Raw genomic sequence first — 25,203 nt, 5'->3', positions numbered from 1 at the left:
ACTGAAGAGAAACATTGTGCAGAATCTTGGTGTTTGAAGACCATGTGAACCTGCACACACCACCCGCATTTCTCCTTGTACTTAGACATTTTTCCATTATTTATAAGTTTTAAATCTCTTCCACAATTCCTGTTCCAGCTCTCTGCCCTGCACTTACAGAACAAGAACATACGCTTAGAAATCTTGGCTTGTTATGCTTCTTGCACAGCTGTATGCATCTCATTAAAGTACAAGTTCTCCAATTGCTCCTAAGTGCTTGCAGTGTCAGTGTTAGTAGCAGTGGTTTACCACCCTCTCCCTAAGCTCTTTAGAACTGCTGTTAATACAACAGCTGACTCCACTGCTCTTCATGGGCTTGTACATCACTAAGAGAGGGAAAAGCAGACAAGCTTCCAGCTGGAGAAGCCGCTAATGTGCACAGGTGTCATGATCAGCAGCTAAGCTGGGATCCATCTGACGGACGGTTTTGACTCAGCCTGTCACTGTGGCAGATCTGCCTACTATTCTGCTGCTACTTAATTCTTAGAATGGCTTTTAGTACTGGTGAGTCTTTCAGACTTATAGTAGTTTGAATCCAGTTGAAAGGTGTTCTTGCCTTTCTGTACTTCTGAACTATTCTTCTGGGGAAACTGGCTGCCTGTGGCCTGGACAGGTATACCCTTCTTTGGGTAAGGAACTGGCTAGAGGGTAGTGCCCAACAGTTAGTGGTTAATGGAGTTAAGTCCAGCTGGTGACTCATTTCAAGTGGTGTCCCTCAGGTGTCGGTACTGGGGCCCATCTTGTTTAATATCTTTATTGATGACCTAGATGAAGGGATTGAGTGTACCCTCAGTAAGTTTGCAGATTACACCAAGCTGGGAGGTGGTGTTGATCTGCCTGCAGGTAGGGAGGCCTTTCAGAGGGATCTAGATAAGCTGGATCGCTGGGATTAGGTGAATGGGATGAGGTTCAACATGGCCAAGTGCCAGGTCCTGGACTTTGGCCACAATGCAGTGCTATAGGCTTGGGGCAGAGTGACTAGATGACTGTGAAGAAGAAAGGGACCTGGAGGGGTTGGTTGATGCTCAGTTGAACATGAGCTGACAGTGTGCCCAGGTGGGCAAGAGGGCCAATGCCATCCTGGCCTGCATTAGAAATGGTGTTGCCAGCAGGAGCAGGGAGGTAATCATCCCCCTGTACTCAGCACTGGTGAGGCCGCACCTCAAGTACTGTGTTCAGTTTTGGACCTCTAACTATAAGAAAGACATTGAGGCCCTGGAACGTGTCCAGAGAAGGGCAATGAAACTGGTGAGGGGTCTGGAGCACAAGTCTTATGAAGAGTGGCTGAGGGAGTTGGGATTGTTTAGTCTGGAGGAGAGGATGCTCAGGGGAGACCTTATCGTGCTCTACAACTTCCTGAAGGGAAGTTGTGATGAGGACCGAGTTGGTCTCTTCTTCCAGGCAACAAACAGGACCTGAGGAAATGGCTACAAGTTGTACCAGAGGAGGTTTAGATTAGACATAAGGAAAACCTTTTTCTCTCAGTGAGTGATCAGGCGCTGGAATGGACTGCCCAGGGAGGTGGTGGAATTGCCATCCCTGGCAGTGTTCAAGAGGCATCTGGATGAGGAGCTACAAGATATGGTTTAGTAGCTTGTGGTAGCAAGGGTAATGGGAGGACAGTTGGACTAGATGATCTTGTAGGTCCTTTCCAACCTTGTGATTCTATGATTCTATTCTTCACCTGAACTTACTGTCATTGATGATGGGTTTTGCTCTGCATTTTACGTGCCTTGGAGTAGCTGCATTTTAAGAGGAACAGGGCAGATTTACAGCATTTTTAAGCTTTATGATTTTAGTAATTGCTGTCCATCATCCTTGGACGTTGGTTATATGTATTTCAAGTTAAAAAAGAAAAAGGGAGGAAGAGGGAAGGAAGTCTTCTTGAAGTGCTATTAGTGTTTGAAATTTAATCATGCAAATTTATAACTGTCAAGACATACACTTATGTTTAGTGACTATCTTACATCTTCAGTGCAATTTTTAAAAGTCCTCTTCTAGTCAAGCTGCCATGGATAATTTCAGCACATGTTCTGAGTTCTAGATGAGAATACTAATGATGAATGAGATCCTATGATGGATAGCAAGTTAAACCAAGTAGTTGGGGTATAAACTTCATTTAGTTCGGATGTTCCTACTCATAGCATTATTTACTGCTTTGAAGCTGATTAGTGCCATCCAGTTTTTTTAGAACGAAAAAATGTTAGTATTGCTATTAGACTTTTAAAAACAAATAAAGAACACTGAAGATGCAGTAAGAGCTGTCTCATGTGAGGCAAACATAGATGCAATAAGCTATCTGCTCATTAAATAAAGCACAGCACATATTCACCCAAAACCTTGCTGCAGTCTACAATAATGGCAGTTTAAAAGACAATGGAATATTTTATAAAAGAACTCTAAAGAAAAAATGTGTACATGGCCAGACATGCAATGGTCAGTAATAACCGCTTTCCTCAGCTCCACATTATGCTTTACGGCAAAAAACTAAAACCTTTTAGCCAAAAGAAGCATGTTTTTCAAACAGCTACATGCTTTGGAGCCCAGTGTTACATTTAGAGCAGATGTTGCTGTTGCTTTATTTGGTTGTATGGATTACAGTTGTGTATTTGTTTTTAAGTACCTCAGTAACTGTGTTTTCAGAAATATAATTTTTATAATAATTGCAACAGTGATTTCATTCATCTGTTCAATCCATCTCTACTCCACTACAACAAGGAGGAGTGAGGGTCATCCCTAACCTTCTGGTCAGGGTTAAAATATTCACTTGTGTCAGAACGTGGTTCTCTCGTGTGACAGGCAGTTTCTCAAACTGCTGAATTTCTGATTAAAAGGGAATTGGGAACATCTCCACCACTCTCACCACAACACTTTTCATCTAGGTGTTCTTTTTGGAGTGAAGCACCAGGAGGAGGGATGCCTGGTTCTAGGTATGTAGTCTTGGTGAGACAGTCTTAACAGTCTGGAGGAGGCTGAGAGGTGACCTCACTGCTCTCTGCAGCTCCCTGAGGAGGGGAAGGAGAAGGAGGTATTAGGTTCTGCTCTTGGGAACAGATGGCAGGACAGGAGCAGCACAAAGCTGCATCACGAGAGGGTCAGAGTGGGTGCTGGGAAATATTTCTGTACCAAGAGGGCAGACAAATGCTTGAACGGGCTTTCTAAAGAAGTGGCTGATGCTCTATGCCTGCCATTGCTCAAGAGGCATTTGGATAAATACCCTTACCAATGTTCTTTTAATTTTGGTCAGCCCTGAAGTAGTCAGGCAGTTGGGCTAAATGATGGGTGACTGATCTTTTGGTTCACCTGAGCCTCAGTGAGTGAAGAGAAATTGTCTTTGGTTGCATGTAAGTCCATAATATAGTTAATGTATACAAGTATCAGAGCTTCTTTTTTTTAAAATATATTTTTAATTAAAACATTAATAAGAGGACAACAGCATGAAACTAGTAGTATATTTGGATATGGCCTTGTTTTTTTGAAACTAAGGCATCAATATCTGTTTTGGTGGAAGTGGTTGCAATTCTTAGTGAGTTCTCAAGGTGTTCATTAGAGACTTTTGACGAAATATTACTCTTCCTGTGCTTCATCCTTGAAAACAATTGTTCACTAATGTACTTATTGCGAAAAACAATGACAAGAATAAGGTATGGTTGTGAATGGAGGGATTTTTTTCTCTGGTAAGATAAATCTTATTGAAGTCTAGTAAACAGACATGATCAATTTTTGAATTGAGTGTCTGATTGCAACTCTGCACATTGCATTTGAAAATTCACAGGTAATGTATTTATGAGCGAAGCATTAACTGGTCAGTGACATCAGGCACTGGGGTGAGGCAAGTGAAGTGTTTTCCATGGCCAAATGAGTTACCTTTAATCAGGCGAGCTGGCACCTGGTTCTGTGCCAAGTACAGGGTAATGTACATTAGCTTGCACCATTTTGCTTGGCCAAGGGAGAAGTGCCCACTGCCAAGACAGCACAAATAAGAGTAAATTCCAGAAAGTATCTTGCCCTCTCATTTCATCAAAAATAAGGTCTATCTGACCCAAAGTTTTCAACTGCATTACATTTTCAATGTGGTAGATATTAAAAAGTGTCTTACTTGTATGTAACCCGGTAAAGAAAATCATATTTTGAATAGAGAAATTACTTTTCCATCATGTAAGAGATTCCTTGTTTGTTTCTTTTCTAGGTTTTTGGCAGTGAAATGTCTGTGTACAATGTACTGTTTGTGAATCAACCTACAGAATATGCTTATGCTAAAATCAAGACATTCACCTTTTAATTCCCTGTAGTTTAAAAAGCCTTTTCATGTACCACAAGAGATCTCGGCTTCCTCTGCTCTGTACTTTAATCACTAAGGCCACAGCTTCCCCATGCTACTGCTTGAGTTGCAATAGGAATTCTATTTGTGAGGCTAGGCCATGAACTACAGTAGGTATTATAAACTGATTTTTCTTGAAAGGCAGCAGGGGCCTGGAGGCCTGCAGGAAACCACCCTGAAAGACCTCTTCACCCCTCCCTTTCCCCCCCCAGAATTACAGAGAGAATTGCTTATTCCTATACAAAGTGAACACCCCATAGGCTGTAGAATTGTCTCAATTCAGTGATTTTTTTACAGCCACCCTGGACTCACTTTGCATAGGGCATCAGAGGAAACCTGGCATTCAAGGAGTGAGGCAACAAAGAATTAGGGAGGTTACAAAATCTGAAATGAAATGTCACTGTGGAAAAATGATCAAACTGTGTACCCAGGGAAGATAGATGTAGACTGCCTAAAACAACTGTGAAATTCTTTACAGGCTTGGAATTATCACTGGATCTGTGTTGCAGTTGTTCTCATGGTCTGTGGTTTATAAACCCATAGCTGCTTTATCTTGTAGCAGTGTGAATATGATGATCCGTTGTTTGGGACATTTGATACTTGTTTTAGTTATTTAACTTAGCTTTTTCTCCCAACTGCAAGAAAAAAAAAAAAAAAAAAAAGCAACACCTCAGGCTTTTTTACAATATAAGTCCCACAGACCTAAAGATCAGAACTGAATAATGAACGTAGAAAATATACTTGAAGAAATTCCAAGGATTAAATAAATAAATAGCTTTCAACAGGAACAATTTTTGAAAATTTTGTGGTACGTGATAAAAAAAGTGAGTTGCAACAGTTTGTAATATCAGAGGAATCCAGTTCACAGGGCTTAAACAGCATTCTAGAGGATTTTTTTCAATGGGCAATTTACAGGTTCGCTTTCTCTCTCACTGCTCTGGTCTTCTCTGCTTTCTCTTTTTCACTGTTGTAGGAATAGTTTTTGTTCCCAGATATATGAATGTGCTTGATTTGGGTCACTGCTCCAATTTTTCTGTTGTTACTTGAACATTGTTCTGAGGTTTGGAGTTTCTTCTGTCTCATTTTCTGAGCTCATAAAGGCCTCCAAGCAGACTAGGAGGTCTGCCAAAGGCAGAGTCGAAGGGAATCCTCAAAACTGTGGCCTTCCTTTCAGAACCAGCCAGCTTGGCAAGTGCAGTCTGGTAAGAGGTCATTTGTTTGTCCAGAGAACCAAGAGCAGCACGATGAATCTTCTTTGCATAGATAGAACTTGCAGCTCGTCTCTCTTCTGACAGTGGCCTCATCTCTGCTGTACCTGAATAGTTCAGCCTAAAACATCCCAAGCACAGCATTACACTCACTATTGAACATTAACTCCACTTCTCCCCGATCCCACAATTGCTCTTTGTCAAAAGTCTAAATGTTTACTGGACCGAGTAAAATGGAGAAGAACAGGAAGAAGAATTCAAATATGTTGTTCTATAAGAAGATTTCTAATCTGTTAGATATCTGATATCTGGAAAGATATTCTTTCAGATATCAGTCTTACAAGTCTGTTAGGGCTTGAGGGCTTCTCAAACTAAATGATAAAACTGATATCTGAAGGAAGGCATGCCTGTCCACTGAGAAAAATTTTTTGAGAAAAAAGATTTTTCTCAGTGGACAGGCATGCCTTCTTCTAGATATCAGTCTAAAAAATCTGTTAGGGTTTGAGGGCTTCTCAAACTAAATGATAAAACTGGATGGATGCAAAACAACATGAAAATAGCACAATTTTCTCCACATTCAGTCATAGGAGCAGTTGAGAAGATGCTGAGTGGTATCTAGAGGAATAATTATTGGTCTTGTCCAAGTATCACACTCTGTGCCAGTTAGAAGTTTAGACTGTGTTAAATTGTGTGTATAGTACAAATGTGTGCCATCTGAAGATAGCTAAGTTGTGTTGTATCTCTCCTTTGAATGTATTTTTGAAATGTTTGGAAAACTGTACAACTTTCCACTTGCTATATCGTCTAGCCTAGTTTGTGCACAAGCAGTGCTAGCCTGTTCAAATTATTTATGGTGGTTACTAGGTGTGAGAATCTTGCATGTCATCTTTCAGTGTTTAAGTACAAAAGACTTGTGATAACCCTTGATAACTATTAGTAAACGTGGACATTTTAGTGATGACCACTGTACTAGTAGAGAAGACCATTCCACCATCATCTTCCAGAGACTCTTCTATGATCTAAGGGGCAGCTTTTCCTTCTGCCTTTAGGCATCATTTCAACTCTATCCATTGTTGTTAGCTGAATCCTATTTTACATTTACTGACTCCTCATATAGACAAAGTACCCTCATATAGACAAAGTACCCTCTTTTATTTGTCATTTAGCTGAGTTAGGTATACAACTTCTTTCTCCCTTAAACAACATTAAAACATCTAGTTGATCATTTTGGGCTGGCTTTTTGTGTTTTATAGCATGAGAAAGAAGGCCATCCAGCCAGTATAGTAATTAGTGTTGCAGCACTTACTGTGTGAAAACTGTAAGAAACATGCTCAGGATCAAAAATTTCTAATCAGGCAAAGATCTCTGTGAAGAGCAGTTTATTCGTTATTGTAATAATGGCGCACACTCCCTACTGACGAGGGAGAAATTGTGCACCTAGTCAGAGAAATCCATTCCATTATATACCCTGGGTCTGATGCAGGTAACGCCTCTCCTGGCACTCATTGGTTGAGCATCTCAGGCTCACAGTCTTCCAACACTGTTGCTACCTTACATTTCCATACAATGTCTGCTTCCAACCCACTGTTTCTGGGCATGTTCTGTACTTTCTATGGTGACAGGAGGACAGTATTCTCAAAAATTTGCACACTTGTTCTGTCCTGTACCAGACTCTCCCCTACCCTATATAATTACCTCACTTAGTGCCTGTGCCAATTCTACCTAGGTCGGAACGCCCCGGTCTCAACTTTACTCTGTTCAGCAGCTTTCTTTGTGAAAAACAACTTATCCTACGCCACATAGAGAAATACTGGAAATTCCACTGCAAAAACACAATCTACCTCTCACAAAACCTAAGTGTGTGGCTCATGGAATTGCAAGCGCCTTTGAGCATTCATGATACAAATGTATTTAAGATATTTCTTAACTTAAGAAGAAAATAAAATCTATGTATGGACAACATCTACTTCTAACTTCCCTATATCTAGCCAGACCATACTGAAATAATATGTAAACCTGTCTCACTCCAATTTATAGGAAAGAGAGGAGGTTCTTTGATATATGTGTACTTGATGTGAGATTAAGAAACAATAGTTCAAATGTTGGTTTGACCAGTTTATTCCAAATGTTAATCAATCAGGGAGAGGGGGACGGGCAGGCTGGCGACTATTACGAATTTGGGTGATGGGGAAGGGAACGTGTCAATAGGAAAGATAGGGAAGAAGCAAAAATTATGTAAAGCAGGGATAGTCACCACCAAGATCCCGCAGTGTCCTGTTGCACACTGTTCCGGTGGTCCAAGGCAAAAGTGGAGGGGGAGAGCAGGAGCAGAGTGGCTGGCCTTGAGACGAAGGTGCAAAAGAATAATCTCTTACAAAACCTTGTTGTGAAATTTGTGGACAGTGAGTGAGATCACTGGAAGTTCAGCCCGGATATGATCAGAGTCTGGCCACTTTCTTTTCTCAATTTCTTTTTTCAGCCTAAGCTGTAGAAGATCCCTACTCATTCAAGTCAACCTTCTGCTCAGCCTGAATGACTTCCAGAATTTTGGAATTGCCTTTTTTTTGTGTGCTCTTAAGCACAGAAAGTACCTACAAAATGACCTTCACTGATGTGCCCCAGTGCCTTCAAAAGCAGTTTCCCAAGACATCTTGCTAATTAATTCCCCAAGCAGCCCGAAGTCTTCTCTCCCCACATCTAGGGATGAAGTTTCTGGCAGCTTTCTTCCTATCATCAAAGATTTTAAACTCAACTACTTAATGATCGCTATGGCCAAAATGGCCACCAATTTCCATTTCACTCGCAAGACCTTCTCTGTCTACAAGCAACAAATCCAGGAGGGCAACTTGCCTAGTTGGTTCTCTTAGTACCTGTTCCAAGTAGTTGTCATCAAGGTGTTTTAACAATCTCCTAGTCTTGTTTAAATCAGCTGTGTGATATTCCCAGGTAACATCTGGAAAGTTGCAGTCACCCATAAGCACAGGGATGGCTGATCATAGAATCACAGAATGGCTTTTGGCTGGACCTCAAGAATCATCAACCTCCTCATCTCACAGGCAGGGTTGCCAGCTGCTAAATCAAGTACTAGACCAGGGCCTCATCCAACCTAACTTTAAATACTTCCAGAGACAGGGCAACCACAACCTCTCTGGGCAACCAGTTCCAGCACCTCACCACCCAGTAAAAAACTTCCCTCGACATCTAATCTAAGTCTCCCTTCCTTTAGCTTAAAACCATTCCCCCTTGTCCTATCCCTATCTACCTGTGTAGAAAGTTGATTTCCCTTATGTTTATAAGCTCCTTTTAAATACTGGAAAGTTGCACTGTGGTCTCCCTGCAGCCTTCTCCTTTTAGGCTGAACAAGCCCAGTTTCTTCAGTCTATCTTCATAGGAGAGGTTCTCCAGCCCTTGGATGTCTTTGTGGCCCTCCTCTGGAACCTCTCCAAAAGCTCTACATCTTTCATGTGTTGGGGGTCTGAGACTTGGAAGCAGTACTCCAGCTGAGGCATCACAAGGGCAGAGTAGAAGAGGACAATCACCTCTCTTGCTCTGCTGGCCACAATGGTGTCTCTTATTTACATAACAAACAGTTAATCAGTGTCATCATCCTGGCTGGGTGGCCTATCATAGATTTCCACGTCGTCTACTTCACTTGCTCGTCCCTTCATCCTTATCCAGAGGCTCTTAAATGTGTCATCACCAACTGCACGCTCCATACAGCTTAGCCCCTCCCTCACACACAGCATTACCCCTCACCTGTCCTGTCCATTCTTTCTGAAAAGGTCCAGAACCCTCCATTGGGACACACCAGTCATAGGACTCTTTCCATGAGGTTTCACTTACGACTATGATGTAGCTATGGGACAGTCATGGCTTCTAGCTCCTCTTGCTTGTATGCATTGGAGTAGAAACATTTCAAATGTGCTTCACTGTACCCAGCACCTTGTGGAGCAAACTGAAGCACACAGTTCCTCAAATGTTGGGGTGCTGTCCCATAGATCATCACTTGTGAAGCTGATTTTGTCCCTTTCCTCGTTCAAGTCTCATTTAAAGCTCTACTGATCAGCCCTGCTGTCTACTGCACAAAAATCCTTTTCCACCTTTGAGAAAGGTGCATCCCATCATGTGCCAGCAGACTTCAAGTGATCATTCCATGATTGAGAAACCCAAAATTCTTCTGAAGACAGTCTTGGAGCCGTGTTGATCATTTGAGTCTGCCTATTCCTCTCAGTATTGTTTGTTGCTACTGAAAAGATGAAGGAGAACACTACTTGTCCCTCTGAAACTTCAGCCTAGCACTCTAAGGCCCTGAAGTCCCCTTTTTGCTATTTCATCACTGCGAACTAGAAAAACCAATGATGTTGTATAAGGGCACTGGGAGGGTGATGTAGACATAGATTCACTTGCTGCCTCAAGCAGAAACCTTCTTACATTACCCCTGTGTCATAGGTCCCTTCCTTCTGGCTGGGGCTGAGAGGGTAGGGGAAACTTGTTTCTTGTACTGTGGCTGGCTGATTCATCTGTCTCACAGATGGCAGTGTATTATTCCACTGGTCAATTTCCTCTGAGTCCCTGATGCTCCTCAGCCTACCCACCTCATTCCAAAGCTCTGTGCAGCTGAGCTGCTCTTCTCCCTGGGCACACTTACCACAGCTGCACTCATTGCTGTTCTCAGACACAGACAGGAAGCTCAGACACATCCTGCAACCTGAAGCTTACATGGCTGCATTGGTTCCTTTGGCTGCAGAGGCCACAGTGTTGCAGAGGGAATGGCTTTCTGCTGGCTGTGGGCTACAGCCACTGTTGGAAATGGCAGACTGACAGTGCCCTCCCTACACAACCTTTTGATGGAACATATTCCTCCTTGCTCCCAGCAGCAGCTGTAGGTAATATTTAGACCCTGCTCTGCTTTCTGTCCTCAGGGCTGACTGAATGCAGTTCCCTCAGCTGGTCCTACAATGCCAGGTAGCCTGGCCCATCCCCAGCCCTTCCTAGGCCCTCATACCACATAGCAATGGCTTTCCTGTACTGGGGAAACCACCAGAGGATGCAGGAATCCACATGCAGACTCGAGTTCCAAAAAACAAATAGAGTCATTTATTGGCTATTTTTTTTAAGTTTGATTTATATTGTTGGTTTTATTATTATTACTTCTACTACTACTACTATTATTATTTTGTGTTGTTTTTTGTTTGTTCACATTTTTAAAAATATGTATTGTTCAATCTTGAAAAATCATTCTAGTGATCAACTAGAACAGCCCTTTATGCTGGACTTCAGCCTTCTACCTGTCAGAACCAAAGTGTTCTGCTTCTCCACAGGAACATCTACCTCTGTCAATTCTTTGACAACTCCTTGAGGCCCCAAACAACTTGGATCCTCCTGTTGCCCTGGGTGCCAGTCCCTGCCCTCTCTTCTTTTTGATGAAGAAGAGATGACAGATATTGGTGGAGCTGGGAGAGGGATGAGAAGAATGGGATCATAGGAGATTTGGCTGTTGAAAGAATTCCCGGGAAATGAATGTCCCATGTGAGCCCGCAGGATGATCCTGGGGTTGGGCTCTCCTGGTTAATAATAAACATGTGGGATGGGAGGTTCAGTGCCAGCATCAAGTTGGGCAAGATCCTGTTCTCCTGTGATGGAAGGGTGGAATCTGGGTTTCCTCTGACACTGCCTGAGAGCAATGGGCTGGTGATGGTTCTGCCCTGATGAAGGTGGATCTACTTCCATCAGCTCTTCTCCTAGCTCTGGATCCACTTCCATGGACTCCTCATCACTCTCAGGCAAGTTCACCTCCATTGGCTCAACAGTGTGAAGCCTCCCCATCAGCCACCTCATCCTGGCAGGAGGGTAATCCTTCCTGCCTCCTTGGAAGAAAAGACACCTTGACAGCTATGAAGTTCAAAAGTTAGTTGCCACTGGTGTTTGTTGCTCAGTGGCTGGATTCTGGACATAGGGTCCCCCTATTTATAGGGCTCAGAACAGAAGGCTGTGAGTCCATGTGGTGATGTCATTCTAACAATGCCCCATGGCGACCAAAACACGGTGATGTTGGGAGTTGGGGTCTGTGGCCTGAGTTTTGTCCCACTTTTGAAGGAGGAGAAAGGACAGGGTTGCTGAGGTCCCCTTTCCTGGAGAAGGCTTTCTTGCATCTTTTTACTTGCCAGAGAGGCTGCTCTCCAACCTCTTGTCTTCCAGGCTGTACATACATTAAGGATTACCCCATTCCAGGTGCAGAATTCAACACTTGCTCTTGTTCAGCTTCATGTAATTGCTGATTACCTAGCTGTTGCCTTTCACAGGCAACCGTGATGTTCGTTGCTTTAGGGAGCCTGCAGCTTGGCCATATACCGAGGTGACACCAATATGATGAGTGGTAAAATGGCGTTTATTCACTACTAAACACAGCTTATATACATTTTTACCTACAAAACCGTGCTGTCATGTTCCACTCTGATTGGTTCATACCAGATAACATTGTGCCTTATTTGGCCGTTTCCACATTCTTTTCTCATCCTTCTTTTTCTCCTGTTTTCTCTGCATCAAGGTCAGCACGATAGCACTGTTTCTCTATGCTTAGGGAGAGGCCTGTCCCGTACATCCCGTGCCCCCGCAAGACGCCTACTACAACACCTAGCCTCTCTTCCCTTCAGGGAATCAAGAGCTCCTCCTAATTTAGTATCATCTGCAAACTTGTTGTGCATTTCAAGTCCTGCATCCTGATCACTCATAAAAACTTTGAAGAGAAGTGGACCCAAAATGGAGCCCTGCAGAACCCCAACAGCAACTGGCTGCCAGCCTGATGTGACCCATTTACTATAATCCTTTGAATCTTACCTGTCAGACAATTTTTCATTCATTTCTATTTATTTGTTTTGCTGTATGCTATATTCTGTCATCATGGGTCCCAGCTACGTACTCTCACATTCTCCTTCCTCCTTCCATGTGTACACATTTACTTTCTCAGTTGTAAACCAGTTGTAAATCAGAGAAGATCTTGAAGGAATTTCTTTCATTTTTTAGCAGCGTGGTTAGTTGATGCTGTTCCTGATCCTGAATCACACACAGTGGATTCAGGAAGTATGATAGTATGGAGCCAGCCTGGCCTGGTACTTTAATGCTGCCAGGCTTTGGACATGTTATTTTATGCTCTGTTCCTGTCCCTGCATTGCCCAATTGTGAAGCCAGAAGTGCTCACACACGACCATCCATCCATCTTGCAGAGACTGGATAGTTAATACCTCTTCAGGCCAAGATCTTTCAAATTGATAGTTCTCAAAGTCAACTTGGCCCTAAAGGTACTCAAAATAAGGCTCTGAATTTCAGAAATACAGTATATTTGACAGCAATTTCATTGAAAGAAATAGATTTTTGTTTACATCTAGAAGCCCAGATGTGATTGGAAAAAATACAGTTTCTCATTGATTTAGTTTATAGGGATATAATTTGCTGTCACTGTATGCCTTCTGTTTCTCAAGTTGATTAAAAGGATGAAAGTAGAAAAAAGAAAAAAAACACTACTTGAGCTTCTGGACAGAGAAATATTAGCCCCCTTAAAATGGATTAGTGTAATTTATTTAAAATTTCATGGAAATACAAAGATTTTATCACACCATCCAAAAGAGCAGAATTATCAATACCTTTCATCCAGCTATGTAAAACATGCCTTATATGCTCTTTGCTTTTGTCCAAAACATATACCTTTACAGGTAAACTTTTCCATCTCTCATGAACACAGTGAGTAGAATTGCCCAGCATCTTCATTTCCATGTTCCTTCCCACAACATCCAAACCAAATAAAGATATTAATGAAGATTAAATCCAAGTAAAAATCTCAATTGCTTCTTCTGTGTGGTTAGATTAATTTGGGAGATAATTTTCTTTTTCATCGTTATTACACAGTTTTTCAGCTGACTGAGCCATGTCCAAACTTGTGGCAGTGATCAAGAATTAAGAAAAATAATCTTCAAGGTGTCTGAGAAATTTAAGATTGCAAGATTGTTCTCGTTTTCCATCCAAACCCTGATATAAGACTCGATGAAGTGTCTGGTAGCATTTGCTTTTGACAGTATGATAAAGATATTTTTTATTCAAGCAATGAAAAAGAGAATGATTAATTAATGCAAGGTCTACCTGGCTTGATTTCAGAACAATCTGTTTACATACGCAGAGTAAGGGAATGTGTACTCACATCTTGCAGTTTCAACTACTGCATTTACTTTGGTGAAAATAATGTTTCAGGTGAAAGACATTTAAGCTTCTAAATATATATGTTGCTCCAAAACTAATGCCTCCTATTTATTTCCATGGAAATTACAACAGATACAAAAATCATAATAATACTACTTGGTAGAGCAAATTCTCAGCTACAAAACACTATTTTTTCAACATAGTCCCCGCCATTAATATGCATTTTTGCCAGTGATGAATGAGTCTGCACGATGTATTTGCAAAAATCTACACCAGTGGAGGTGACCCAATATATTACAGCTGCTACAGTCACATAGTTGCTAGGAAAATCTTGCCCATGCAGTCCATCTTTCACTGTGCTGACATCCTCTGTTTGGTCTCCATAAACATTCAGCAAGCACTGGTGAATTTCAGTGGGTAGCATTTTTTCCATGTGGGGGAATTCAATTCCACACCTTTGCTTCACATGCACTTCCCTGTCAGATTCCATTCTGTCAGACTGCCCCTCTGCTGCCATCTGTTGCACAGAAACAAAATGTAATGGAATATTGGCAGGATTGCTCAACCCCTACTTCCATAGCACCAACATCTGCCTCTCATATCATGGACCAACAATAAAATAGGAGACATTACTTTCAGAGCAGCCCTCATATTTTTTTCAGGATTTGGTTCCAATGTCTCAGCTTCCTGTTTGCAAACAGGCATTCTCATATCAAATGAATTACAAATCGTTGATATGTTATGAAAAGTTTTATTACTGTAAAGGGAGGTAGTATATGAATTTTACAGATTTTATGGAAAAAACAAAGTCTTTGTCATCTCCATAATTCTAAGAATAACTTAATGATTTAACTCCTTGGAAACATCTTTTCATTTTCATCTGTTCGTTTCCTCCATCTTACTTTATTTTATGAGAGAGAACTTTCAGAAATATTCCAAGAAATGAAGCAATACAGGACAAATGACTGAGTTTTTGGAATGTAGTAATGTATTTGTTTGGGAATCTTTGAAGTAGATGAAGTGATAGACAAATGTTTCACTCTAGCTTCAGCCTGGAGAATATGTAGTTTTACAGCAGCTTCAATGTTATGTTTTTCCTTTAATGCATTCATATTTTCCTTTAATGCATTCACTCATAGGCTTAAAAAAAAAAATAGAATCCACTAAGCACCTAGAAAGATACAAAGGTATACATGTAAGCCTCTATTGGCATTCACAAAATTACACTAATTTACTTCAATTAAAAATGTAGCCTTTAATCCATTTTCCAACTACTATGTGGAATAACCAAGAATTATTTATTGCTTAATGTTCAGATGGATAGAAGTCCAAATGTACCCCAAAAATCCTTAAATCCCTTTTTAAGAAATTTTTAATTTTTTTTTTTTTTTTTTTTTTTTTAAGATCCAGTCAGTAGTCTTTGTGCTTCCAAGATTTTAGTTTGTCTTGTTTGGGTGGATGGTTGCTGACAAGCTGCTAGGTGTGCTGTATGTTCTCTTCTTAAATATTTTCCATGTTTTTTTGGTGTGTGCTGTGTATTCATTTTGTCCAAGTAAAAAATAGCATGAAACAGTGAGGTAATGCAACCTGTTTAAGGCTACACTGGTTTTAGGGATTTCTTACTCATACTGTGTATTTGAGGTGAGAATCTTTTATCCTGAATGAAGAAATAATCTTGACTCCAGTATTTTGCTCTTCATAGTTACATGTTTCCCACTGACAATTCAACATCCAGTAGAAAGCTACAAGTTTTGAGGAAACTAGAAACTTGCCTAAAAATAACTGGGACTGGGATGCTGTTCCTCTAAAGTCCAGATAGTTCTGTGGCACTGAGCTTAAAAAACATGCATAAATACAGCTGATACACTGGGAATTAAAGGGAAAAAGCGTGAAACAATTCTCACTATTGGTCATTACTAGTGATTATGTTTGTGTTGGTGTTTCTTTTTTTTTACATCTTTGCCAGTTAGCTTTCAAAACCAAACATGTCTAATGGGTATATTAGAGGGAGAAAAGATGACTTTAAGATACAGAGGAGAACAGATCCATGGAAAAGTAATGATGGAAAACATGGCCAGTAGAAGAAAAGTGATTTGTAATTCATTTTCTTTTTCCGACTGGGAGTGTGTCACTTCCATATTTTCTGAGCACCACAGCTTTTCCCATTCCAAGGCCAAAAAGCACTATTGCAGCACTATTTTCCTTTCTAGCATTAGCCACAAAACTTCCCAGAATTTAGCCTTGATCAAAACCATATGTGGGGGAGAGGGCAAAATGAGCTACAAAGCAAAAAAAAAAAAAAAAATCAGCTTTCTTCTTGGCAAAATGTGTGAGCTTTATGCAATTGCCATATAGTGGCAGCGACAAAGCCCTGGCAGGGGAACCGCTGAGGCAGTGAGACAGGAGTGGCAAGGTGAGGGATGCTTGGCTGAGGCTTGTGCTTTCTTTTGTATGCCTGTACATTGGTCTATATGTATATGTTTACTTTTTGTTAACAAACTAACGGCATAAATTATGTCACTATATACATAAAACCATTCTGTCCACAGGTGGTGAAGGTTGTTTGAAATTATGGGCCAACTTAACTCAAACAGGCAGTGGAACTGGAGTAAATTTGGTAAGACTAGCAAGGGTTATCTCAGATGCTGAATGTGTGAAATGTTTGGAAAAGTAATTTGACTAGGGCTTTTCAGGTTTGAGCACAGAGATAATGTGAGGATGCACTTCTGTGAATTAATGCTCGTTGAAGAGAAAATGAATGTAGGATCCCTTTCTCATTTATCTACATAGTTTAACATTTATGTATAAAACTAGAAATCTTGTAGTGAAATTATAATGCATCAACTTTATGCCAAAGTGAACAATGTCTTTTTCTTCTTTTTTTTTTTTTTCCCACATAACTCATTGCTGCAGGACATGGTGAAGTACAAACATGTAAATGAGGTTTTCTTAATTACATAACAAGTCCATGAAATAGAGGTTATTAGTGATTACAAAATGCCATGTATTGAAATGCTATCTATAGGTGCTCCCTAAAATGCCAGTAAGATATTATAGTCACAAATATGTTGTAGCATGTATTTTTCCCCTGAACTTTCACCATTTGTGCTTTTGAAACAGGACACTGGTTTTAGATGGACCTTTTACCTGAGCCACTAAGCCAAATCTCTTGTCCCAGGACATCAGGAAATAACTCCATTTCCTATCCTTTCTACTATTTGACCCACAAGGGATAAGTGATTCTCCTACTTCTATGGATATAAAGCTTACAATGACCTATCAGGTTTTTCCTTTCAGTATATCTGTACAGTTCCCTCTATTGCAAAACAGTACTGGGGCACAGAGTCCTGATTTTAAGTGATTGATTAAAACTTGTCAATCACCAAGGCTTGTTAAGTACCTTGATCAAAGGAGATTTTGTTATATAAGAGCATGCTAGCAACTTGCTTTCATTGGAAAGCTTCATTAATCTTTCTTTGCGTTTTCTGTAGTGGCTTGAAAAAATAAAATTAAGGGAGCACAGGTTTCAGTCTGGGGAAAGCACTGTAAACTGTTGAATTTGCATTGATATTGCCAAAATGCAGAAATAAAACTCACCAACCTGAATAACAGACTAGAAAATCATTACTTTATTGCAGTGCTGGGTGCATGGGAGATCACTTCTTCCTGACATGCACACTCAAGATCAAAAGCACACAGATCTTATACATTTTAACATGTGAATATTCATGCAATTTCTATGAAATGCCCACCTATTCCTAGAATTGCTATACATATTAAAATCTAGCACTACACATGCACTATGTTAATTTGGGGTTCTGGTAAGGGGCCTTTGGTGGTCAGATCCAGGCAGAAGTTTGTGTGTTACATAAGCCAGGTCCCCATATATGGTCAGAAACCTATTTACAAGAAGTATGACTGTTGACTAAGTTTTGAATTGGCACTTTGACCTTATTATGGCACTTATTATCAATCCTAGCAGGATTGACAGTTTATCTCCTCCTCAAATCTGGTGGAGTGTTGAATCTCTGCTTTTTAGGTTCCAGATGTCCTTCTTATCTAGGAACTGAAGTTTCCCACAAGAATAATTCTGCTGAGGCACTTGAATTAATTGCTGAAAGTCCTGAATTTATTGACAGATATCATTGAGATAACAATGTGCATATAAAGTTTAAAAGCAGAAAATAGTATGGACCATCTAATTAGGACTGAGGTATACCTGTCTGGTTGCAGATAAAAACTGTATCTTCACTTAGGCCACATCAACTACATTGCATCCTGTTTCCATATCTATCTGTACAAATCCAAAGTGATGACACAAGAAATCCAGCTGATAGTATTTCTGGTATAATAAATTTTCTGAATTTGAGGAGAATTTGGGACAGCAGGTAAAGGTCATCTTTTGGCACCCAGCAGCCTGTCCAGCTTTGCTTCTCAAATTTGAGAGTAAACAGCACTACTGCTACCCTTGTTCATGGAGCCCATGCCTGGGAACATACAGAACATGCAGGTATGGTCTCACATATCAATTAGTATGAACAAAACCTACAGTGATATTACAGCTTCTCTGGCAGCGCTGACAGTGTTCAGAGTGAGGAAGTGTGATATGGAGGTATGTGCAGTGCTAGCAGCTCATGCAGATTAAACATTCAGACTCTCTTATTTCACTTGTGAAATAAAATTTCACTTGTTTCACAGTGATTTCCTCAGCTAGGCTTCAGTGGTTTTAAAAGCACAGATCTGCTGCTTTCTTCATCACTTGCAGGGCCACTGGGACCTGCACTCTGTGTACTCTATGGGAGTCAGCAGCTGCTTAAAGAAGGCATGTGGCTGATTGAATCCCTTGTCACACTGATTTATGGAAATCAAAGGTCATTCCTTCTTGACTTGCAAGTGATTTTCTTTGGATGAAAAATGTAAAAAAAAGAAATTGTGGATGACCTCTTTATTAATAATGAATAAAGACAGATTTATTTTTTTTTAATAATTCCAATGAGGAGAGAGAAAACTTTTCTCCCATAATGACATCCATAGTGTTGAAAAAACAAACAAAACAAAACAAACTAAAAAAACAAAAAACAAAAAAACCCTTGAAAACAAAGCCTTATTCACCACTGATAATATATTTACAATGTACTGATCTACCTTGTGACTTCTGACTTGGTGACTAAGTTCACTGTCACTCCTAACCAAATTTAGGTTTTTTGCTCTGGTTAGCAGTTAAATCCTGCTTAATGCACAGATAGTTTCCTGCACTTCTCTAGTTCCTGTGTTGCCATTTACCCAGCCAACATGCAGCTCTTCATGCTCATTTTAAGCACATTTTTTTTAAAGTTAAATGCTGTATAAAGAAAGAGGATTCTGTTATGTAAGAACATGGAGGGCATACCTGAGGTGCTACCACAAGAGACTATTGCATTTTAATGAGGAATTATTTCTTTGTCTGGAAGAACTTCCCTATTCAAGCTTTTAATTGAAAAAATTAGGATGAAAGGCTAGCTAAAACATATCTCCATTTATCTTCCTTACTCTAGGTCAAGCATATCTGGAGAAGAGTTGTTTATTTTTCTAGCACACTTAAAGTCACATAAAAGAACAAACCTTGGCTGATTTGCTTTATTCTTCATGAAGAATTTCCCTCATGCCTTTCATTCCTTTCAACTATCTCTCTTGACTAGGAATGTTATTGATAGTGTGGGTAAGGCTGAAAGACCCACAGGTGTTTACTTTCAGCCCTAATCTCCAGGTGTAACACACATCAAATATTGATCCTATTTTTCTTGAAGTGAAAAAATGTTCCAGTAGCAAAGCTACTGGTCACTGAGTAATATAGAAACCATGACAATGCCAAGGCTGTTAGCCATGAGGAATTCTAAAAATAACCAGAAATGCCCCATGGGATACTGGGGGTTAAGTACATTGTTTAAAGCTCAAACTATGCAGAATGGATTTCAGAAATTCAAATTGCAATCTGCAGAACTGCAGTTCTGGCATAAGGTCTGTTTTTCTGCTTTTTTCACTAGTAAATCAAACATCACTTTCTTGTCACGCAGTGGTAAGTTTTGTTCCACTGGCCTATGCAACTTGTAACTTAGAAGCTGAGCTTGGTTTCAGTGCTGGCAAAGAAATAAGGTAGATCCACAGGGAATAATCATGGAGAATAGAAAATTTATTAAATTTAAAGGAAAGGTCTGATTAATTGTATCAGTATATGCAATTAATACAGACTTATTTGCCATTTTTCAGTGATTAGTCAAAGCTGATAAAAAAAATGCTTCCTCTCAAAGGTGCTGATTGCAAAGCCCTAGAGATAGCTCTGAGTGTCAACCTCTGAGATCGCAAATTCAGACTAGGTAGATGAGATGATTTACTATATATAATATTTATTTCTTTTGGAAACAATTCAAATCAATTTTGTCCTTTTTGCTTTCCGAAAATGTTAATCATATCCTTTCTGTTATTTTATGCCCTTCTAAAATTCTAAGTTCCAGAAAATAGAAACAGAAGTGCAGTACTTTTGTGAAAGAAATGGTCATTCTGGTAATTTCTGGCTTCTCTGGAAGAAAACAAGTAGTAGTGTTATATTTTCCATATAAAATAATAAACATATGCTTCAAGTTGAAGTGACCTTTTATATTAAGTGAATGAGACAAGAGAAAAAAGAAATGTTTTCATGAGAGTGAAAACTCTCATTGGCTTTGACCTGATTTTTGCTGTCTGGAATCCTGCTAAATAATTTATGCTTGTGAGAAGTGAATGGTGCTGTGCCACCAAATTGCAGCAGCTCATTCATGCTCACTGCACAAGAGTTCAAATGTCAACACAAGGCACCAAAGAGGAAAGTGGAAGTGGAAGGAAGGGGAAAAAGGAGAAAGGGTAAACTTAGCACTTTTTTGACAGTGAATGCATCACAGAATGGCTCCCTCCAGAAGGCAATGAACCTGTACACATGTAGGGATTCAGGAAAACCAACATTAAGTCTCATTGTGCTTCTTACATTTCCTGTGAACAATGATAACCTCATAAAGACAGCTTTCTTGGAAAGCTCACAGCACATTTGCTACAAATTGATGTGATCTGGAAAGATTGAGTAGATCTAGATTTCCAGACCCTTCAATGAAGCAAGCTTGCACTTCCAATTTTAGCTATAACTGTCATTACGATGTTAAGAACTTTAGCTTTCTTTATTCTGAAATATCAGATTTTGCAAGAGGCTTTTAGGAGAAAGGGAAGGGTTTTCTTTCCCTGTCCATCTGTAGAAGGAATGCACAAGGCTCCACTGTGGTGGAAAGGCCACCAGCTGGACCTGCCATTAGGAGCATGTATCTTCAAGCAAAGCTTCTCTTAGGGCAAGGTGCTACTAGAAGGCACAGGATCCACCATCATGGGCAGTCCCAGAACCTTGCTGAGGGCTGCCACTTGCCAGAGATGTCTGTTCAATAGGTAGATGCTTAGACATATCTGATGCATGGGATCTCAAAGCTGAAGAGAGACTAAGAAGTTTTATCACGCTTATAAAAGAAGGTGAAGTGTAGTCAAGTGGATAAGACTATAAATGCTCATCATTCAGCAGATTCTCAGTTTTATCTGTTGCTTTCTAAAATGAATAAATTTTCTGAGAAGGAAAAACAAGACATGAAGTTTCTGGAGCAAAATCCAAACACCTTTTCTTAAAACAAACAAACAATGGTCATGCATACACAGTATATTTATATAAATATATTATATAAATATTACTTGTATACTATATAGTATATATATTACATATATTTATATTATATATTTGTATATTATATATACTTCCAGTTGTTCCATTTATTTTTGTCTTTTCTTCCATAGTTTTACTATACAGTTAGCAGCCAGCAGTGGCTATTAAACAGCCTACAGTAACACCTGTAGCACTGCTAGCCTCCTTGTTGACCTTCAAACCTTTTATGTCAATGAAAAGTTACTATTTTATTTGAATTGCAGAAGGAATATGGATGGTGGCACAAGAGACTTCATTTTTTCTTTTGTTTTGTTTTGTTTTGTGTTGCTCAGGATTTTGGTGCAGGACTGGAATGCCAGTCATGCAGACCTTCCATACCCAGGACCTTTGTTCTTCCCAAATGTGGATGCTGTGTTTCAGCACTTTGTGAAAGCAGAGATTTGCTGTCTCTCTGAGGATATGCTTGAAGATACATCCTTCTGCAGCAGTCTGAGTTAGGGAGGCATTTGTTCAAGGCATTTTGAAGTATTCATAGAATCATAGAAAGATTGGGGTTGGAAGGGACTTTTAAGATCATCTAGCTCCAACCCCCATGCTATAGGCAAGGATAGCTCCCTCTAGACCAGGTTGCTCAAAGCCCCATCCAGCCTGGCCTTGAATGCTTCCAGGGAGGGGGCATCCACACCCCCACTGGGCAGCCTGTTCCAGTGTCTTGCGACCCTCACAGTAAAGAATTTCCTTCCTAATACCTAGTATAAGTCTACCCTCTCCCAGTTTAGAACCATTTCCCCTTGTCCTGCTGCTACGTACCCTTCGAAAAAGTCCATCCCCAGCTTTTCTGTAGGCCACCTTCAAGTGCTGGAAAGCTGCTATAGGGTCCCACTGGAGTCTTCTCTTCTCTAGGCTGAAAAGCCGCAACTCCCTCTGCCTGTCCTCATAGGGGAGGTGCTCCAGCACTCTGATCATCTTTCTGGCCCTCCTCTAGACCTGCTCCAACAGCTCAATTTCCTTTTTGTGTTGTGAGACATCCAGAACTGGATGCAGTACTCCAGGTGGGGTCTCAAGAGAGTAGAGGAGCAGAATCACCTCCCTTGACCTGCCAGTCATGCTTCTCTTGATGTAATCCAGGATATGGCTAGTCTTCTGGGCTGCAGGTGCACATTGCTGGCTCGTGTTGAGTCTTTCAACAACCGACACATCCCAAATCCTTCTCCTCAGGGCTGCTCTCAAGCCGTTCTCCACCCAGCCTGTATCTGTGCTTGGGACTGCCCCCACCCAGGTGCAGGACCTTCCACTCGGCATTGTTGAACTTCATGATGTCTGCATGGGCCCACCTCTCAAGCAGGTCCTGATGCCTCTGAGTGGCATCCCTTCCCTCTAGTGTGTCAACTGCACCACTCAGCTTGGAGTTGTCTACAAACTTGCTGTGGGTGCTCTTGATCCCACTGTCCATGTCACCTACAAATAACACCAGTCCCTGTATTGGCACAGATCACTTGCTTACTGGTAACTTCTTTGCAGCTTATGATTAGCCTTTAGCAGATAAAATTTCATTAAGGCATTTGCCAAGTTCAAGTATGGCTTTGTAATCAGTGACCTGACTAGACAGCCTTCCTGTTTTTCCCTGTGTCGGACAGTTTGAGGAGAGAAATTTGCTCTGGTTTTTGTCCTGGGAAACTAAGCACATCTGCAGACTCACACATTTTAAAATTAAGATCCTAAAGCCCTTAATTATGTCAATGACTATGTAAATCAAAGGTAGTCAAGATGTGATGAGATAGGAAGTAATAAATGCTGGAAGTAATCTGGTCCACTTCTATGCAAATGTCTGTTTTGGATTTATTAAAGGATTTATGTTGCAGTATTAAAAACTGTGGGATAAAATCACTTGATAAGTAGTTCTCCAGAGAAGAGATTTCTGGCCATGTTTGGCAGAGCCATCCTGGTCCATAGGCTACTTCTGAGGAGATCAGTGACAAGTAAGTAAGAAAGCAAGCCAGTATAAATGAAGTTAAAATTCCATGATCATAAAACTAAATCATCATTTAAAAAAAAAATGTTAGAAGGTTGCAAATCAATTTAAGTTGAAAATTATTAAGAGTTCTGTGCTAGCATAAGTTTATACATCAGTAGTAGGAGATTGAAAAGGTTGGCTTTTTTCAGGGCTAGACTATGGCATTTTTCTCATCCAAAGTAAATCAACCGAGCCAATATCTCATAAAGCTCAAGTACAGTAGTACAGTACCTTGCTACTGGAATTCTTGAAATGCAGGAGAAATTGACTGATAGTGTGCAAAGGGTTCTTCTTGTATCAACATCTAGGATGTCTGGATTTTATTCTTGACAATATGTAACTTTAAGCAAGTCAACTTATTTTAGCAAGCTTTGATTCCTTCCTTATAAAACAGAGGTATATGGAGACGATGTGGAACAGGATTGCCTCAAATCAGACTTAATTCATCCTACAGGAAAGTGTTCTTGTGAATCACTTATCCCACAGGATCTCTCATAATATTCTTTTATAGGAGATACTGGTGATTGGCAAATCTTCATGCATTCCTGTAATAGTTGAAGCTAAGATAATAAGCTGAATCAACAGAAATGGACTGATGTTTTGTCAAAGCAATATCTAACACAATATTTGCAAATTTAGCTTTACACTGAGTGACTACTTACCTGCAATGTTTTGTAGAGGCAACAGTAGCGTTGAGCATGAGCACTTCATAGAGGATCTGTAATTTATGTTCCTGAAGTTGTGTAACCTCTGGAACAAGGCACTGTTGTGGTTATGTGCGTGTACTTGATTCTGATTAGAATGGGAATATTTGTTAGTGTCCAAGGAAAAGAGTCTGAAGAAAATTCATTTCATTTTGACTAGAAACTACAGTGATGTGTGTTTGGACTAACATCTACAGATTTTTTTTTTATTCCCTTCCTTTAATTATTTGATTATTTTTTCATTTTCCATTCTATTATATTCATGGTATTCTGACAATATTGTTAAGGCAGTAATAAATGGAATTTATGTCACAGTTTGTATCACCAAACTGCATGGTGGAGCAGTAAACAACTTCTGGAATGAGTTTTCCTCTGTGGCTGTGGAAACCATAGGTCTTTTCCTTTTAATGTCTGCTTGTTTATTTTTTAATGAGACATGTACCTGAAAATCCCAATCATAATGCGGTATAATGTAGTCGCCATCACAGAAACATGGTGTTATTACTCACACAGCTTGAGTGTTGTGATGGATGGCTACTGAATTTTCAAAACAGATAGGCAAGGCAGGAAAGGCAGTGGTGTAGCACCCTATAATAAGAAATAATGTGAATGTTAATGGAAATTAATGATGGCGATGATAGGGTTGAGAGCTTATGGGTCAGAATAAAAGCGAAGGCCAATAAGACTGACATTATCGTAGGAGTCTGCTACAGGCCATCCAACCAGGATGAAGAGGTGGACAAGACACTTTACAGATAGTTGGGTGAAGTCTCAAGGTCTCTCCCCATTGATCTTGTGGGGGACTTCAACTTCCCAGACATCTGCTGGATTTATAATACAGCAGATAGGAAACAGTCCCAGAGGTTCCTAGAGTGTGTTGGAGATAACTTCCTGACACAGCTGGTGAAGGAGCCAACAAGGGGAAACAAAATCCTGGACCTGCTGTTTGTTAACAGAGAAGGTCTTGTGGGGGATGTAAAGGTTGGAGGCCATCTAGGGCATAGTGATCATGAAATGCT

General features: G+C 40.3%; 1 protein-coding gene across 4 annotated transcripts in view; it reads left to right on the top strand.

The window, feature by feature from the left end:
* EGFR (epidermal growth factor receptor) overlaps positions 1 to 25,203 on the top strand; it is a 257,106-nt gene that overhangs the window by 25,717 nt on the left and 206,186 nt on the right. Inside the window, exons 4-5 of one of the 4 annotated variants that reach the window (XM_046919483.1) lie at positions 2,922 to 2,969; positions 16,308 to 16,375. The exons of the other annotated variants lie outside the window; for them this stretch is intronic. The gene's annotated coding sequence lies outside the window, so the exon portion shown is untranslated. The remainder of the gene's footprint in view (positions 1 to 2,921; positions 2,970 to 16,307; positions 16,376 to 25,203) is intronic. 4 annotated transcript variants of the gene reach the window in all.

Source organism: Gallus gallus, chromosome 2 (genome assembly GCF_016699485.2).
Source record: "Gallus gallus isolate bGalGal1 chromosome 2, bGalGal1.mat.broiler.GRCg7b, whole genome shotgun sequence".
NCBI lineage: Eukaryota > Metazoa > Chordata > Aves > Galliformes > Phasianidae > Gallus > Gallus gallus.
Note: the sequence above shows the minus strand (reverse complement) of the source record. Positions and strands in the feature narration are given on the sequence as shown.